Source organism: Dermacentor albipictus, chromosome 4 (genome assembly GCF_038994185.2).
Source record: "Dermacentor albipictus isolate Rhodes 1998 colony chromosome 4, USDA_Dalb.pri_finalv2, whole genome shotgun sequence".
In the NCBI taxonomy this organism is placed as follows: domain Eukaryota; kingdom Metazoa; phylum Arthropoda; class Arachnida; order Ixodida; family Ixodidae; genus Dermacentor; species Dermacentor albipictus.
Genome location: NC_091824.1, coordinates 130,588,209 through 130,600,466, shown reverse-complemented (window position 1 = coordinate 130,600,466; position 12,258 = coordinate 130,588,209). Strand labels below are relative to the sequence as shown.

General features: G+C 48.3%; 1 protein-coding gene across 2 annotated transcripts in view; it reads left to right on the top strand.

Moving 5' to 3' along the window:
* The window catches only part of LOC135898431 (cell adhesion molecule 3-like), a 449,844-nt gene that overhangs the window by 145,376 nt on the left and 292,210 nt on the right, over positions 1–12,258 (top strand). The gene's annotated exons all lie outside the window — the stretch shown is intronic.

Genomic DNA, 12,258 nt, shown 5'->3' with positions numbered 1-12,258 from the left:
TTCAAGGTGAACGTTGTTCTTCCACTTCTCTACTCTTGTGTCCTGCCTGCACGCCTCACCTCTTTTTTGCATAATGAATCCTTACCAACTAGCTCAGCTTTCTGTCGTTTCAAACTCGTGATATCTTGAATTATGTACATATACGTAACAGTGTAAGCGAAAGAACTAACTCGTGTTTGGATCTAAATTGCCTTTATGTATTTTTCCACTTCCTTTTGAGTGAGTGCCTATTCGAGGATCGCTTGCTTTGATGGGCTTTTTTACTAACATATTTCTTTAAGTGTGCCATTCTCTTCGGCAACTTGAGAGAGAGAGAGAGAGAGAGAGAGAGAGAGAGAGCGACGAAAGAAAAGAGAGGCAACTTCAGAAACAAAAAATCACCGTGTGGAAAAATACGAGCGTAATTAAATTTGGTATTCAGCTTTGGAAGCTTCTGCCTCGCACTGCGCGGTCTCTTCTTGCGCGTACACGCAGCACTGTAATTAAAGAAAGCTCATATTTTGGTTTCTGTTTCCATTTAACACTTTTCCCTCTTCTTTGTTGAGTAAGAGAGAGAGAGAGAAAGCAAGGACAGGAAAGGTAGGGAGGTCAACCAGAAGAGTATCCGGTTTGCTACCCTACACTGGGGGTGGGGGAAAGGGGATTAGAAAGAAGAAGAAAGGGAGAGAGTAAGCACAGAGTACGTGTGGGAGGGACACTATGCACAGGGACACTATAAACGGTCTCTTAAACCGGTGTACCTCAAGTATTGCAGTAATGCACGATTCGCTTTTCGTGCCAGTGACGGGTGTGGCCACGGTCCGAGTATCTTTGACTCGGTGAAAGGTCGTAAGTCTAGTCGGTGTAAAGTTTCCTGCAGAGAGAGGCGTTGTACATCGTAGTGGGGGCAAGTACACAATAGGTGCTCGATGGTCTCCTCGCACCCACAGTAATCGCACATCGGGCTCTCGGCCATTCCCAAACGAAAGGAATATGAGTTTGTGAATGCTACTCCCAGCCACAAGCGGTACAGCAAGGTTGCTTCACCGCGGGAAAGGCTAGATGGCACTTGTAGCCGTAGCATGGGGTCCAGTTTATATAATCGGCAGTTGAAGGCACCTGAACTCCAGAGATCTTGCGACTTTTTGCGTGCATGTAGGCGAAGTTCCCTGGCAGCGTCAGACCTCGCCAAAGGTATGGAACGTGTCTGGGTATCTTCGTGGGCAGACCGGGCAGCCTTGTCTGCTAGGTTGTTGCCGACAATGCCACAGTGAGCAGGAATCCATTGAAATGTAATGGTGTGCCCTCTTTCCAGAGCATGGTGGTGTACTTCCCTGATGTTAGATATCATCTGCTCGTATACTCTGTGACGTAGTGCAGACTTGATGCTGTGAAGGGCCGCCTTAGAGTCACAAAATATGACCCATTGCTCTGTGGGCTCTTCGGTGACGTATATCATAGCGGCATGGAGAGCTGCAAGTTCTGCTGATGTCGATGTAGTCGTGTGCGACAATTTGAACTTAACTGTGACCTTCTTGGCTGGAACGACGAATGCGGCAGTTGAGCTGGCACGTGAGGTCGAACCATCGGTATATATATGTATGCGGTCATGATACGTCTGGTGTAGTAATAGGAGCATAAGTTGCTTCAGAGCCGGCGATGGATGATTGGACTTTTTTGTAATTCCAGGAATATCCAAATTCACTTGAGGCTGTCGTAGGCACCAGAGGGGAGATGAAGGCTTTGTCGCCGGTGTGAAAGATGACGGTATGCACTCTTGATGAGCGCTAATCACTCGTGAAAAGGTCGCTTGAGGTCTTTCGGCTGGTAGGGAGGTCAAATGATGGTCGGGGATCCTTGACAGATGGCGAATGTGCGCTCTGAGAGAGTCGACAACTACGTGTGTCTGGATCATATGGTCCCCAGCGATGGCAATTGTTGCTGCTGTTGACGTGCACCGAGGCAGTCCTAAACACGTGCGTAGGGCTTGACCTTGTATGCTCTCCAAGGCGCGAAAGTTCGTCTTGCATGCATTTGACAACACTGGTAGACTGTAACGAAGGAGTCCGAGAAACAGTACCCTGTAGAGCTGCATCATAGAACGGACTGGTGTACCCCAGTTTTTGCCGCAGAGAAACTTAAAGATCTGAGCTATGGCAACCAATTTCTTCTTTAGATAGACGCAGTGAGGGCTCCACGAGAGGTTGCGGTCAATGATTACACCCAGAAAGCGATGTGTCTTAGAATAGGATACCACTTGACCATTAATCGAAACAGGATACGATGACATTTGTTTGCGCGTAAAGCCAACCAATGCGCACTTTTCAGTAGACAGGCTGAGGCCTTGTTCTCGTAGATAAGATGCTGTCGTGGTTGCCGCCCGCTGGAGCCTGGCTCGTACCTGAGGTCGTGTCACCGCAGAAGCCCAGATGCAAATGTCGTCGGCGTATATTGAGACGTGAACTGACCGCGGTAGGTACTCCGCTAGTCCTACCAAGACGAGGTTGAACAGGATGGGGCTCAACACTCCACCCTGCGGCACACCACGCCTAATGTAATGTTCCGAAGTTGGGCCGTCTTCAGTCTGTGAGAAAAAGCACCTCTCAGTTAAATAGTCCCGAATCCATTGATACATCCGGCCGCCAACTCCGACAGCCTCAAGCGAGTTCAGTATGGCCTCATGGGCGACGTTGTCGTATGCTCCTTTAATATCTAGAAAAAGTGCCACTGATAGGCGCTTGAGGCTTTTTTGATTTTGGACCCAGGTTACGAGGTCAATGACGTTGTCGATGGACGAGCGACCTCGACGAAAGCCCGTCATGGCGTCCGGATAGATGTTGAATCGCTCTAGGAACCATTCCAAGCGAGCAAGAATCATTCTTTCCATCAGTTTACCGACGCAGCTCGAAAGCGCAATCGGACGGTATGACGAGAGCTCAAGCGGAGACTTTCCAGGTTTTAGAATGGGGATCAAGCGGCTCGATTTCCATTGTCTAGGAACGGCGCCATTCTGCCAAGACTCATTGTAGTAGCTGAGCAGCTCATCACGTGCGTCATGTCCAAGGTGGCATAGGGCAGCATACGTGATGCCATCAGGTCCTGGTGACGACGAACGCCTGCAGGTCGCCAACGCAGCATCGAGCTCTTCGAGTGAAAAGAGCACGTTCATTTCTGGTACACGTGCCTCAGGGATGTCATTCAATGCTGCGTCAGTAATGGTGGCCGCGGACCCAGCAACCCGTGCACAGAACTCTTCAGCCACTTGAAGTTCCGAGCGGAGTTGGTATAGGGCCAGAGCAGCAAAGGGCTTCCTTTGATGTGGAGATGAGCGAAGTCCCCTAACAGTTCTCCATATGTGCGAGAGCGATTTTCTGGGATCAAGCGACTGACAGAAAGTTTTCCATCGCTTGTCATCCAGTTTATCTATACGACGCTGTACTTTCTTCTGTATGCGTCGTGAAGCCCTCAGGTCCAAGACGGACTTCGTGCGCCGATACCTCCTCTCCGCCCGCCGGCGTTCCGCACGAAGCCTCTCCAGTTCCATATCGAAGTCTGTTCGCCTTGCTGACCTTGTGAGCGAGCAGATGGATGTTTTCAATGTCTCTGCGATTGCATCTTCGATGGTGTGTGAAAGGCCTTCTCGACATGCGTCATCCATATCCTTCTTAAACTTTGTCCAATCAACTGTACGCAAAACAGTAGAGGAGCGTTGCTCAACTCCTCTAATATTTATGTAGGTTGGAATATGGTCACTTCCATGTGTTTCAATGTCCGTGAACCAGTCGACGCTCGAGGCAAAGCGCCGTGACACCAAAGTTAAGTCCAAGCAGCTACTATAGGTGGTGCCTCGCAAAAACGTAGGGCTGCCGTCATTCACACAGCACAAATCATGGTCGGCAGCAAAGGAGGCGAGACTCCTGCCTTTGGAATCAATTTTAGTGCTTCCCCATAGCTGGTGATGCGCGTTGAAGTCACCTGTGATAACCCAGGGGCCATTGTTCATCAGTAATATTTTCTTGAGTCGTTCGCCGTCAAAGTGACCCGCTGGGGATATATAGGCTCCAATTAGTGTGAATGACACATCTTTCTTTTGGATATTCAGGCAGACATATTGGTTGTCGTCGTGAGGCTCTACCGCGTTAGCGACATATGTAAAGTCCGTGCGGATGTAGATGATTACTTTCGTGCGCGCGCCGCATGTGGACGAGACGAAAGATTCGTAACCCGACAGTCTGAGTGGTGTTGACGTATTTGGCTCGCAAATGACCAGTATGGGAAAGCGATGTGTAAAAATGAATTGGCGAAAGTCTGCTATGCGGGTCCTTAGACCCCTAGCATTCCACTGAAAGATCGACGCACCTTTAACTTCAGTGCGGAAGGGGACTATTGGTCGAGCCATGATGCTTATACGATGCTAGCAAACACTGGATTTAGTGCATCCAGTATTTGCAGAGCACTTCGAGCCGCTGGGGTTTGCAGCTTGTTCAGTATGATGCGCATTGTATTACTGAGCGATTGCAGCATATCAGCCACCTGCTTGTCTTGGTCGCACATATCACGGACAGTAGACTTCGGGGGTTGTCCAGCGAAATTTTGCTGTGATTCTGTCGGTGGAGGCTGTCGTTTCGGTAGAGCCGGCCAACATTCTGCAGGTGTGGTCTTCTCAGTTGCCTTGTTCTTCGCGGTCCTTTCAACAGTGTCTGGCCGGGGCGGCAGAGGAGGAGGAGGTGTTGTAGGTAGTGGCATGCGTGTCGCAGAGACAACAGCCTCCCTTGAGGGGCGCCGGCGGCGGGAACGTCGCTTCCTGACTTTTTCGGCGGCTTCGCGATGAGATGAATGATCTCTCGCCATCTCTTTCAAGATAGCCATTTCCTTCCTAATAAGCGGACATTTCCTCGAGGAAGCTTCGTGTGACCCTCCGCAGTTTGAACACTTCATCACAGTCGCGTCACATTTATCTGCAGCGTGGGGCTCGGCGCAACGGGGGCATGCTGCCTGATTTTCGCAGACGCTGATCACGTGTCCCAGTCTCATGCATTTGCGGCACTGAAGAGGTTTCGCAATGAAAGGCCGCACTGCATGTCTGAAGTGTCCCACCTTAACATGCGAGGGTATATATTTACCCTTGAATGCAATCTTCACGCAGCGTGAACTGCCTAGCCGCTTGACATCAACAATGACCTCATCATTGGCTGGCTTGATAAGAATTGGCAAGTCGTTATTAAGGATGGCGACGTCTACGTCGTAGATAACGCCACTGACTACGTCAGATCCCAGAGGGATGTAAGAGCGCACCTGAATGCCATCGATGTCCGTTACGCTGCGTAGAGTGTTCAGAGCTGCCGCATGTTGCACATCAACCGCCAGTAGATTTTTCCGAGTGTTGACTCGAATGTCCGATATCTCATTTGGCACCAGGGCTTCCAGTGACATCGATACAGATTGCCTGTTGAGTAGCTTCATGTTGACGGTGGGAAGCAAGGGCACAAATATGATGGTATTGGTGTCCGGCCTCTGCGTGTGTCTTACTGTTTGTGTGCTTGATGATGAGGACGTCCTGGTGTTTCTTCTCTTCGCTCTGCGGCTCTGCACCAGCTGGAAGTCGTCATCGGAAGTGTCCTCACTGCTGAGAGAGTAGACATGGGTGTCCTCACTGTCGCTGTCGCTCTGCTGACCGTTCCGCTTCCTGGAGGCGGCCGCCGCTGACGCCGCCGTCGCCGGCAGACGTGCGGGGTCGTCCACTTCCATCACGACCGAGCAGGGAGCGAGGACCAGCGGATGAACTTAGGTTTTCACAGAAATAACCCGGAGCTAGAAAGAACAGCGCTGTATCAAAAGACACTTCGTCGTCGTCCTTGAGTAAGAGCCCATCCAAGAAAACACGGCGACTCATCGCGGGATTGCTTTTTAACGAATTTTCTTTAAACATGTCCTTTTTCTTCTGTTCTTTTTTGAAGAGACATTGAAAGTACGTGTAATCTTCTTCATACTATCATAAGTACACTCATTTCGACCTTGTAGTGCTTATTGGAACTAAGTGGCCCCAAAGGGTACCCTTTGCAAGTGGATTCAAGTTTATATTAAAGAGCATGGTATAGTTATCTACATAGTGTAGAAACATATCACGGCAGGGGGTTCTAGAATTTCAGAACTTACAGGGAGACCTCCTACAACTACATAAATATGATACAGAAAAAAAAATATGGCAAGTTGCGGTAAAAGTGCGGGCATCTGAACATACATAATGATAAAGTAGATCAGGCCTAATAAAACAAAGAAGGAAATATAAACATACCGTGGTTGCTTAGTGGCTATGGTATTGGACTGCTAAGGACGAGGTCGCGAGATCGAATCCCGACCACGGCGGCCGCATTTCATTGGGGGCGAAATGCGAAAACACCCGTGTACTAAGATGTAGGTGCACGTTATTGAACCCCAGGTTGTCCAAATTTCCGAAGTCCCCCGCTACGGTGTGCCTCATAATCAGATCGTTGTTTTGACATGTAAAACCCCATAATTTAATTTGTTTAAACATAACGCGCTGTAAACAATAATATTAATCCTAAGCAGTAATCAACGTATAGACATGTTCTCAAGCATACATGTAAACAATAAACACTAACAAGAATAATCAACCAAAAATAACACATATAAGTAAATTCACTGTCTAAAAACATTATTAGCCAAGTTATACACATCCGCTATATGACAGGCTGAACTTTATTAACAAATTAGGGACCGCCTTGAAATGTCTCGCTCAGAAGTTTCTGGCGTCTCGCAATCAAGTATTTCAGGAAAGATCCGAAGCGAGCAAGTCAAATGTGTCTTGAGCGATAAATTATTCACGAGGAGCTCCTTGCAGCTGGTTTGTTATTTTTTTCTGTAACTTCTTATCATGCTAGGTAATCAACCGCTTTCTTTTGTGGCATCAACTTTCCTTGGGAATCGAGAACTGTGCTGAACGTAACGAGAAATATTCAAATCACCCCTGCAGGGAACCACAGTGTGCACGAGCGCCATATATGAACTATCATAGGGCTGTGCATTTTTTTCTCCATATCTCTACGCTTGTTTCCTGCTGCGATCTGCCAGCGACCTATGCAGAACCAGACACTGACACTACTGACTTTGTTTGCCTGGTCGCAGAAATAATCAACGTCGACATCGAGACAGTGAAGTGCGAAGTCATTTTCAGTTGGCCGTTAAAGTGTTATTTTTACAGCATGTTGTTTTACATCTCGAAGTGCACGAGTGACGTCGACAGTGACAAAAGGGCTAAATGGTAAACCCAGGTCTTATATTTTCTGTAGTACACGGGAAAAGCGATGACACTCGAAACCACAGTTCCGCTTTCGCGACCCCGTGCACCCGTTGTTCACGAGAACTGGCAGTACGCTATCGGGTTGGTAGCTGACGGTTTAGCCGGAGATCTTGTTTAGTCGTCAGATCATCAGTCCCACCTCAAGGCCGCATATCTGGACAGCGCAGCCGGGAAGCCATGACAGCGAAACGGCTTATATTAGCCGCGGGGCCTTTATTTCTATGGCGGTCGTGCGGTCGACCCTTCTAGGGGCCTTTACATCCGCGGTACCCTTTATTCTCTCAGACTCGTTCGTTATTGCTTTTCACGCAGTAAAATTTGTTGCACCTTTCAAGGTGGTGGTTTGTCCGCGTCTAACACGCTTACCCTTAGGGCTCTGAAACATTTTATCATGCCTGAGAGCGAACTCGAGCTCTACACCTGGGGTTAACACCGTACACCTAAGATTAACACACAGTTGAAAAGTGTGTGTTAATTCTGAACTCCTTTTGCACACTGAAATATCTGGCACGAGAGTTATAAGGCGATACTTATGTAAGGATATTTCTAGTAGTATCCGTGTCGTCTGTCGTACCTATCATGTTTGCCTGAAAAAGTTGCCAAAGATAAAACTTCATTTTTTCGCCACCAACGATACCATTCTACCCAATAAGGGCAATGGTGCGAGCCATGCTTGGGACAAATCAATCACCTTTAATGGTGCGACTACATTACTGTGTGCATTGATGGCCGGAACCTCCCGCAAGCTGTCGATTTGTATCTTATTTATGGAGTTGCGTTCGAGGCATGGCGGTCGATCAACCACCAATGCATTTTTTATGCGAAGCATATTACGAGAGCTCAACCCAGCTCCTCAGGCGCGGCGGTGTCGCCATGAAATCACGTGACACCGTGACGTCACGACAGAGGAGAAGTGGCTTTGGCTCAACTCTTGCAAGACGGGCTGGGTGGGAATCGAACCAGGGTCTCCGGAGTGTGGGACGGAGACGCTACCACTGAGCCACGAGTACGATGCTTCAAAGCGGTGCAAAAGCGCCTCTAGTGAATGCGGTGTTGCCTTAGAAACGAGCTGTTTCTAAGGCGTGCGTCTCTTGCTCAGGCGCACATTTCGTTGCCGCGCCGAACGCTGCTTTGCTCGACGCTCACCGCGTCCAATGCGGGGCGCGTAGTCGCTGGCCTGTAGCCCATTGTCTTACACCCCTTGGCGGGTCGACGGGAACGCTGTCGCGTTCCACTCTTGAAGGCGAAGAAGTAATGCATGAGTTGTTTCTTCGTCTAGCCGAACCAAATATAGCCAAGCAACAGCAGTTCACCAGGCTAAACAGTGGTTCAACAACTAAAATAAAGGCTAGTATGCTTCGCATCCTGGGCTTAACCTTACCTAAGCCACAGCCATTTTTTTTCCTTTGGATCCGCAAAAATCTTCACGTGCTTTCTTGGAGCCTGGAGTGGTCTAAAAAGCCCCTGTTGCTCTGTACAATCCCCGTTACTATAAAGCGTGGCGATGTCGTTTGTTTTCTGTTATTTTAACGCAAATAGAGTGAGAGAGAGGTTATAGCGGAAAGACGGCGAGGTTAACCAGGCTGAGCTAGGTAGGCTATCCCGCACTGGTGAAGGGCGAAACGAAACTAAAAGATGAGAAAGAAGACAGGACTTGGCACTTTGGTCTGTACACACACAGCCAAGCGTTGATCCTCAATCACAAGCGCTCGTAAAGGCTTCGGTTTTTCTACAGCCGCAGCAGCGCTTTCTTGGCATTATACTTCGCAGATGCGCGACGCCATGGTCCCAAGATGTTCTCTTCTGTGAAGGGCCTCTCCACTAAGTGTTCTAAAGCTATCCTCTCATCTTCATATGTTGGGCAGTTACACAGAAGATGTTTCAATGCGATAGCATGTGTGGCGATAGCATTAAGGGCCCCGTGTCACAGGAAATCCGGTGTCGGCGTAGGTGTCGGAGCTGGCGTCCGCGGCCGAGAAAAACATCCCGAACCCCGCATATTCTATACGCCACCAAAGTTGTTCTGTTGTAATTAAAGTTACTCACACCTTGTCTTACGTTCTTTACAAAGTTATTCCTCGGAATTTTGAGAATGGCAGCCCACAAACAAGTGCCATGAAACGAAACGCCGACAGCGCATGCCTTTTATGTTAAATCTTCTCAGACTAAAATGTCAAAAGTTCGAAACACTAAAACAAGATCGGCCCAAGCAAGAGGCCACGTTTCTACCAGAAAGCTCGCCATCATGCATAGAATTCGCCGCCAGCATTATCCGATAAACATTACGATTACGCATAGGCTGCAGTTGCCCGGAAGCATGAGAAGCAGTCAGGGATCTCTGAATGCTATCGCGTTCCACTCTTAAAGCCGAAACTTGGGCGTCCTCCATAATTTTATAATTTCGACTGTGCCACATGCGTTAAAATCGGCACTGTCGGCCATTCTAATTAGGAATGATCAGGCGTTCGCGAAAGAAACTGCTGGTCGCGGGCGGCACAGTAGTGTTCCTTGTCAACGGGCAAAACCAGGTAAAAGGTGTAATTCCTTATGTGGGTCCATGGCATATAGGTTCCGGTTGTTGAACTCCAGTGCATTCAACTTCCCTAGAGTTATAAAATGGACAAGACCAATGATGTGCCTCGCAGATGAGGAGGAATCCCTCATGCTCTGTGCATATGTTTACATGAAGTTAATAAAGTCGGGTTGAGTTTGCTTGTCCGGCCAGAGATAAGGCGTCCGGTTCGTGTAAACGCTAGTGGGTCGGACCAAGCGAGCGTCGAGGCGATTTGGGTCAACGCGTCTGCAAGTTTGACTCACCGAGCTCGATTGACAAGATGCGTGTACACGTGGACTGGTCGGGCTGGATCAGCGCAATTTCTTACTGTTCCTGTAAACAAAGGTTCTGTTGCTCATCAAATGCATTGGCCTTGTTTCAGTGGAGGCGAGCTTGGCGCTGGGCCGGAGTGTGCGCTCGCCGGCCACGAATTGCAAAACCATTAGCTTCCCATTCACCTAAGCACCCCGGAAACGCACCGCACACTCATCGGTAGTGGCAGCAGCAGCGGGGGACACTTCGATAGCGCCTCCAGTCGGACGCCTTGCTTCAGAACCACCCATCCGTTCGTTCTCTGGTAAATGTGCTTTCTCCGTTGCCTCGAAGGTGCTGCCGATGCATCTCAGCGATTTCTTGGCAAGGGTCCCCAAAGCTGCACTCGAAGACGCGGACGCATGTCACACCCAGACCACCCCGCGTCCTCGTCTAGTGCTTCGTAGGTGCAGTGCTGTTTTGTGTGTTTGCTTGCTTGCTTCTTTGCTCGTGTGTTCCCCTGTTTGTTTATTTATTTGTTTGGAAAGCTTACTGGGCACTGTTGTGGATGCTTCTGCTATAATAGAAGCAGCGAGTGTAGCCCCACGCCACTATATTCCGCCTAACATTGCTTTTCATTTTGTTGATGCCTTTTTTTTCCTTTTCTGCTCGTTCACCTCGCACTTCTTAGTGTGTTGTTCTTTTCTTTTTTCGCCATGAAGAAGTTGTTTTTGTTTTATTCATGCCAGCAAACTGTACATTAGATTTCTCCGCGAAAATAGACAGCGATCTGCTTTCTTAGACCGGACCTGACGTAGGCGCGTGCGTGCTCTATTTGCGATGCTGATCAGTCACTTTGGACTTCGAACTACAGTTCTGCTTCTCGCGTTCTTGCCGTGGGGTTTACAGTTTAGATTTTACAGTGCGTTTCCTTTTACCACGCCGTGCACGCTCATGGACCACCAAAAAATAAAAAGATAAAAAAATGCAGGGCGAGCACGCGATCTTAACCTCGGTTACCAGTGAGAAATTTTCAATTTTTATCTTTCTCTTACTTTTTCTCTCTTGTTTTTTCTCTTTTATTTAGTTATACCTTTTTTTTCAACTTCCCGGCTGTTTATCGAACCATTGACGCTGATACGGTGCCAGCATGCAGTTTGTGCACGTTGTTGCTTCGACTTTTTTTTGGCGACTGCTACCAATAAAATGGAAACTGAATTAACTAGTTACTGCATACAACAACAGAAAGCTGAGCTAGTTGGTAAGGATTCATTATACAAAAAAATATGTGAGGCGTGCAGACAGGACACAAGAGTAGAGAAGTGGACAACACAAACGCCGACTATCACCTGAAGGGAGCACTGAGGCGAAAAAAGAAAGAAGACACAAAACTCATCTGCGCAAGCTCAGGAATGGTATCACCACGTGTCAGTCGGGTACATGTGCGAGAGAGTCGCCTCAGTGCTCTCTTCAGTTGATAGTCGGCGTTCGTGTTGTCCACTTCTCTACTCTTGTTTCCTGTCTGCACGCCTCACCTCTTTTTTTTGCATAATAACTGCATATCACCGGTACAGACACCAGTACAGTACGGTATATCACCGTTGCGACGCACAACGCGTTTGCCACTGTTTCCATGAACCATGTAGAAAATGAAGAAACGTAAGAAAACACAACTGTTTTCGCACGAAAATATTTCAAACGCCCTCAGTGTATCTCAGGACTTGATTAACACCTCTGCAAAAACGCCCCGCTACTGCTAGGTGACGTTCTTCTGCCGAGCACGAGGTCACACGACGTCACGCGAGGTCACGCCTTCGATTCCCGGCAGCAGTGGCCGCATTCCGACGGGGGTGGGATGCAACAATGCTCGTGTAATTACAATAAGGCTAACATTAAAGGTGCTAGGTGTTTGAAATTAAACCAGAGCCCTCTTCACTATGACCTCTCTCAATATCCCAGTGTTGCCTCGGAAAGTCAAAACACATGAATAAGTTCTCTGCAAGCAAAACGGGCAAGTAATTGTGCTGCCGTGCAGAAACATTCGTAAGAGAAGTATTTGTTAAGTCTGTCATTGGAAATTTTTCTGCAGAAACGATTAGCGTTACAGCACAATCTTGTTTGGTGCTCATGCAGGTGAACAACAAAGTTCTTT